Below are 7,343 nucleotides of genomic sequence, written 5' to 3' on the forward strand. Positions count from 1 at the left end.
GTTGAATGTCCATAATGAGGCTCTAAGTGACAGATGCCTTGGCATGCCAACTAATATGGGCAGGGCCAAGAATGGCACCTTCAAGTACTTAAAGGATAGGATATGGAACAAGATCGTGGGATGGCTTGAGATTATTCTCGGTTGGGGGAAAAGACGTTCTAATCAACTCAGTAGTACAAGCTATTCTGGTGTACTATATGGGTTAATTTAAACTTCCTCTTGGACTGTCTGAACATCTTAACTCTATGATCAGGAAGCTCTAGTGGGGGGGGGGGGGGGCAAGAAAGATCAAAGGAAGCCTGCTTGGGTGTCTTGGAATTTTATGACTTGGTTAAAACAATGGGAGGGTTGGGGTTTAGAGACTTGTACCTCTTTAACGTAGCCCTACTAGTTCGTTACGCTTCAAGATTGCCACATGAGCCAAATTATTTGAGCGGAAAAATTCTAGAAGTGCTAATTCATGTATCCTTGATGGCATTATCAAACACTGTATCTCCGCTTTCACATGAAATATAAACCACCATGATGGCATTCCCTAAAAAAAAGCGAGCAACTATTGGCGCGTTGGTTGTCTTCGCAGTGCGGTGCCCCCACAATGGCGTGTGAAGCCCTTTCCTATGCCACCCCACCCAGCGCACGTGCGGGGACCCGTTGCTGATCACATTAGGCAACCACATTTGCTTGCCGATCTAGTTATTTAGTGTTTATTCTTCTAGGAGTGTGTCCCGACTCCACCGTATTTCCATCCCAACCTGTAAGGAAATGACACAAGCACACCAGTTTGAGGAGCAAACCAAGACTCGATAAGGTCCCACCACCACCCTGGCGCTTAGAGCATCCACTTGGCTAGGATGACCTCCTAAAACTTCTCTACATGGAACCACCTAGTTTCAAAGTACAAATGTTTGATATGCTGCAATTGACCATGCTACCTTGCCCCATTCCGGCAATCAAAGACGGCCCCTCATTGGAAGCTCACTTGGAAGCACTTACCCCTCACAAGCATCAAATTCTTCTTGTGGTTGTCTGGGCTCAGCCGATGTTGGACCGTGGCGCGACTCACCCGCCGAGATTTCCCAGACGCGCTCACCCGTTTCCTCTGGGACCAAGATCCCAAGAGCATGCCCTAACTCCTGGTTGCTGCGTGCTCTCCCGCATCATTTGGCATGATCTCGTCTCCTGGCCACATCTCACCGTCACCCCAACGGTTGCCACCAAGACTTCTACGACTGATCGTCATCGGCCATGCAGGCCTCCTCAGTGAGTCTTTAGAAGGGTTTAGACTCGCTGATTGCACTCTCGGTGTCGAATATCTGGAATCATCACAATGCTTGCGTCTTCAAGGGCGCTCAACCATGACCCACCCACCTGGTTACCCCTGCCTAGGAGGAAGCTCCCACCTGGCCAAGGCTGAGGATTGAACATGATCTTGCTTGTAATCTTATTATATGACACTTGGGACTAAGTAGAGTGGGGGAGGGGGACTAGTATATGATCTGACTTATGTGAGATCAATGAGATCAATCTTTTTGGAGATATAAAACATGTTCAAAAATTGTAAAAAAATATTTGAAGACACACATTCATGTTTGATGTACAACCTCAAAAGGTTTTAGCTCCTAATTCAAACTACACTTAGAGAAAGAAAAAAGAGAAAATTAGATGTGAATAGTGTCAAATACTATTCACCTAAAGATGATACTATTCATAGTTGAATTTGGCTTTCTCGAATCTCTAACTGTACATAGATTTTTTAACTTTTTTTAGAGCTGTAGACATACCATGCAGGTATGTTGTAAAAAAATCAAAAATTTTGGATTGCCTAAATATGAAATTTTGGGGTTGATCCTATAACCTCACCTAAAGGGAAGATCCTACTAGTCTCCCCCAGACTGAGCATACTCATATCTTCTCGTAAGCCATATCCATGTCTGCTTCTTGTAGTGTATGCAGCTTGAGGAACGCGACTCTACTCGGCTGGATCGAGGTGGCCATGTATGGCGCGGGGGCTGGTAGCGGCGGTGTGTACGCGCCTCACTTGGGTCGGACCTCTCCGGCTGCGACCTGGTGGATGCCGGGGGGTGTGGGATGGCATCTCTGGGGCTCCTCCTCGGGGGCTGGTGGTGGCGGCTCCGGCTCTGCACTCGGTGGGCGAGTGGCGGCTGGTGGTCCCGCATTGATCCGCGGCGGCAACCACGGTGGGGCGACACATGAGCTGCCGGTCAGGGGCATGTCAGAAGGGATGACTGGCTAGTGGTGGCCCTCCGTCACCAGCAGGGGTGCCGGTCATGGACTCGATTCGCTCCTACTCCTCCCCCTTTTCCCTGGCCTAGTGCTGCCTTGTCTTCGATCTGGCATTCTTCGGGACAAGGCGGTCGCTGGTGGCTCCGCCGGTGGTTGGGGTGTCGGTAAGGCCAAAGCCGGCCTCTTGGTTGGTCGTGGGGAAATCGAATTGTAGGGCGGTGACCCTGACGGTGGGAGGTTTGACATTTGTGGATGGAGCGTGCGTCTCAGGTGTAGGCGGGCAACCATGGGCACACGGGTGGTTGACGGAGCTAGGGTGCGACGGAGGGTAAGAGCACCTGGGTCACCACTTGGCCAGTCCTTACATTGGCCGACCGTGCCGGCGGTCGGTGATGTCGTACCTTTCCTGAAGGATCCGTCACGGCGTTCCCACTCATGTCGTCTTACTCCGGGTGAAAATCTGATCTTCGGGATCAGGCAGTGGCGGCTATCCATGGTCATACCCTTCTGGGGCATCGTCTTGGAGTCCTGGCATTTTGTTGTCCGTCTCACCTCTCTATTGTGGCTGGTCATGGTGGAGGTCTCCGTCGGCTGCAAGTGGTCTTTCTCACTCATCTGTAGTTTGCTTGATTGTCGCTGGGGTGGTCTGTCGGTTCCCGGCACTTCTGTATCTTAGCTTGGGTGTGTCTGTTGTGTGCGGTCGTGATCTGTGTTTGTATCAGTCTCTCAGTTGTAATCGGTGTTGGCTTTATAATAAATGGGGGAACCTTTTCTCGTCAAATGAGCACCCACTCGCTGGATCTCCCTAAAGAGACATTGCTGCTATGTCATCATTCAATTAATCGGTTAACCCTAGCATAGCAAATATTCTCATTATCCAGATTTTTTTAACTAGACAATTCATATGGCAAGAACATTACTCACCTAGGTACGCAAAAAAAAAAACAACATGTTAAAACAATTTCAGAGAAATCTAATCTTGAAAGAAGAGAAATCATGGTGGCTATTAGACTGGATTGGCAAGGATGTCTTCATCGTGTCGCCACAGGACTAGTATCCATTTGTGGCCCTCTCCTATGATTATACTCTATCTCAAGCGTAGCGTTGTTCTGCCTCAGATCAGTGCACCGGTTAGTGCTAGCGTTGTAACCCATGTTTGGGTCCATGCCAACACTACTACTGCCGGTGTAGAATTCATCATCACGTCCTGTGCAGACCTCCTCGAGATCAAGGCACTCCTGTATCTGCATCACAACTTCAGCCATGGAGGGCCGCTGTAGGGGCACTTGCTCGGTGCACTTGAGCGCAATCTCTGTAGCTTTCCAAACAGCATTGATGTCATGATCACCTTGCATGCGCGTGTCCACCACGCCCTCAATGTCACCCCGCGCAAGCCGCTGTCGTGCCCAATTGATGATGCTGATGGGCTCGGTGTCGGGCAGGATGGCCGGCTTCCCCGTGACTAGCTCTAGCAGCACAACACCAAAACTGTACACATCACTCTTGGTTGACGCCTGCCCTGTTCTACTATACCTACAGACACGTATGTTTACTCAGAAACATTGCATGTATAGAGTTTATTATTTTGAAGAGCATGGAAGAAATTAACTTACTCTGGATCTTTATATCCGTGTGTGCCGGCAATCGTGTTGGTGGATATATGGGTGTCATCGTGGCAGTTGAAAGCCTTAGACAATCCAAAGTCGGCAATCTTGGCCTCTAGTCTCTCGTTTAACAAGATGTTGGCAGTTTTGACATCCATATGAATTAGAGGTGGGTTGCAGCCCTTGTGTAGGTACTCTAGCCCTACACATCAGTAGTCCAGTCAATGCTCAAAGTTCTTTACATTAAGCACAACATGGTCATCAATAACTGACTGCATTTTCAATGGTGTACCTTGGGCAGATTCAAGTGCGACTCGGAGTCTTTGTCTCCAGGGTAAAGCTCGTCTGATGTTGTCTTTTCCTCAAATATTTATAGGCATTGTAAATTTCAGACCAGTGGACACTTTGAATGGTCATATATAGATAATAACAGAAATAACACATGCTTCATCATTTTAGACTTGGACGTGCTCAAGGCTCAAGCTAGATTGAACATATCTCATTGCAGATACTAATCAAATTCTAAATCTGTAAAGTACAATTTACAACTTGCATACCTGCAATGTGCTCTTGTAGGGTTCCTTCAGGCATGTACTCATAGACAAGTGCCATTTGCTCCCCATCCTTGCAGTAACCAATCATGGACACAAGATTCTTGTGATGAATACGTGATAAAACTTGAGCCTGGACAGGTGATCAAGGCTTAAGAAGTGAATTTCTGGATGCAAATTCCTGTTTAGCAACAAGTTCTACCTCTGCAAGGAACTGTCTGACACCCTGGTTTGAAGAATGAGACCTCAGCTTTACTGCTACCTGAGTGCCATCTTCCAGGGAGATCTCTATAGAAAGTAAAATACCGTTGACATGAGTGAAAAAAAAAACGCATGGAAACATGCACATTTTCTTGATCTCAATATTGGCAATACTTACAAAAATTTTAATGACTCCAATTGCGAAAGGGCTTCTGGAATTGATCCTGTCAAGTTATTGTTTGACAGATCCCTGCAACATATTGACATATACTTTCTTTCACAGGTTTAAGAATATACTATATCCTTTCACCACTTTTGTCAAAAAGAATACGTACGTACTACAAAGAATGGTAAAACTGATGTAGACCAACAGAACAGAACGTACATGGATTGAAGGTTCTTGAGAGCTGCGAAGTCAGGAGATATACCACCTTGGAGATCATTGAAGGACATGTTTCTACACACAGAGCAAAGCGGCTCAGTTTTATGGCACCACAACATATATAAGCACAGTATAGCTATGAACTACTTACACTATTCTAATTATTGGAGGTCTGGAACTGTTATAGCTGCAGGTCAAGTTATCCCAGCTCAGTGTCTCGGGAAGGCACGGGTCACCCATCCAATTCTTCTGCACCTGATACATCTTCTTGACGGCTCTTATGGCAAATACTGTTAACATAAAACCAAAAGATAATTTTCAGTAACACGCAGCGTGAACCATAATGGCTAGCGAGCCAGCATGCATGTATGTGTAACCGCACCGTCCTGTGAGTTGGTGCCCACGGTGGTGGTTGAGATGACGGAGAATAGCTCGATGGCATTTATGATGGGCGGCAGCGTCGATTTAGCAGTGGCGTTGAGGGAGATCTTGTACTGGCTGGCTTGAAAGGGCTTAAGTGAGTTCACAAAATCGCCGGCAAGGTATGGCGGAGTGTAGACTTGAAGGTACGTTAGCACGCCATTCCGGTAGATGTAGAACTGCCGTAGTGCATTACTGCTGGGGTATTCTTGAAGTTCACAGAAGTACACCGTATGGACGTACCCCAGCGAATGGTCCCTGGGGAAACTCTCGAGGTCCAAGGTGAACTCTATGTTCTCCGAGACGTCCCGCGGCGTGATGGCCGTCTGCATCACTTCTTGGGGCGGCTGGAAGAGCTCGTCCAAAATGTTTACCTTCTCCCCCGCTGTTATGTCCACCCAGTTTTCCACGTCGACAAAAGGGAACCATATCCGGTCGTGCGGATCATCAGGGTACCTGTTTCAAGAATAAGTTGTGTTTTCTCATGCTGGAAGTTTTGTGTTTTGTTTTTTATGCTCACCGGGCCTGGGGAGAGATTCCCCACCTGATTTTTTATATATCGATCTGATGGTAGAAGTAATTAAGTGACTCAAGATTTTTCTCTCACCTGATAATGGTGTGGCTATCAGTGGGTCCAAAGTTGAACCTGTGTAGCAGGACCAGGGCCTGTGTCTCGTTGGCCAGTGGGTAGAGCTTGTTCTTCAGTGGCCTCAGATCCAGCCCAGAGATGAACGGCATCCCGCCGCCAGTGTTTATCAAGCAAACCTGCACAAAATCGTCCGGCGCGACCATGATGGCCTCCGCATAGACCTCTACGTCAGAGGCTGAGATATTCACTGTCGTCCAGAAGTTAACCCCGATGTAGAGGTCGAACATGGGTAGCATGTTGAGGCCATCGTAGTTGGCGTACAAGAACTTGCCCCGGAGGAGGTACTTGAGCCCGGACACGAGTGAGCCCAGAGTGTAGCAGTTGCGCTCACCGCTGGGGAAGCTGCGCACACTGTGCAAGCTCGTGGGCGTCGAGGGAGTAATGTATTCAGCGGAGATGTTGTGGTTTACGCCGGCATCGGTGTCGATGAAGCCGGCGTCCGTGGTGTAGGATAGCGTGGTGGTCTTATCCACGTAGCCTGTTTGCCCTGGAAGACCGCAGTCTATGCTTATAAAACCTGCAGTTGTACACATCCGAGATTTGTTAAATCATAGGTCCATCAATTTCACAATGAATATGATAGCAAGCATTTTATTCCCGAAAATATATGCTATTGAGTAGTTAGTAGTGACCATACCATTGCTCTCGAGCTGGGCATGAGCTTGCAGTGCCCCGCTGGTGGCAGCAGCAGTGATGCAGAGAAGCAGCAACCATGGCACCATCATCGCCGTTGTTCCCGTCGTTGGTTCCTCCATTGATCAGCAAGCGGCACCAGGAGCTAGCGTGATTTATGAGTTATGACCACCACTAGGCGCGCGCGGGTCTTTGTTTGGCGAGGGCAAGAATAGACCAGCCGGCCCCTTCTTTTGCTGCAGCGAATGGTAGACGGAAGAGTCGTTGGTGGAATTGCCGGGAAGAGATGGTTGTGGTCGGGGCAAGAAAACGAGGACTTGAACTCTTGTCAGGAGTCACATGGTGTATGCGCGTGAAGCTTTAGGCGGACACGGGTTCAAAAGAATCATGCATCACGCCAGAGAATCTCTGTCCCCTCTCTCCTTTATGTCACCTTTTTCGTCTTTCCGGAAAATACAAAAAAAAAACACTAAGGTGCAGGTTTCCTCTCATATTTTTTTGAATTTACAATGCATAGCAGAAATATCCGTAGTACAAAGTAAACAATGGTGTTATCACTTCAATCATAAGTGTCTAAATAGAAGTACAAAACTACACTACATACTACTCGTTGTCATTTGGAGATGTCCACTATCTCCATTTCGGGCTCCGGGTACATG

General features: G+C 47.8%; 1 pseudogene; it reads right to left on the reverse strand.

The window, feature by feature from the left end:
• Window positions 1-3,082: 3,082 nt before the first annotated feature.
• On the reverse strand, window positions 3,083-6,998 carry LOC123123843 (receptor-like protein kinase At3g21340; annotated as a pseudogene).
• Between the last annotated feature and the right edge of the window lie 345 nt (window positions 6,999-7,343).

The sequence above is a fragment of the Triticum aestivum genome, chromosome 5D (assembly GCF_018294505.1).
Source record: "Triticum aestivum cultivar Chinese Spring chromosome 5D, IWGSC CS RefSeq v2.1, whole genome shotgun sequence".
NCBI lineage: Eukaryota > Viridiplantae > Streptophyta > Magnoliopsida > Poales > Poaceae > Triticum > Triticum aestivum.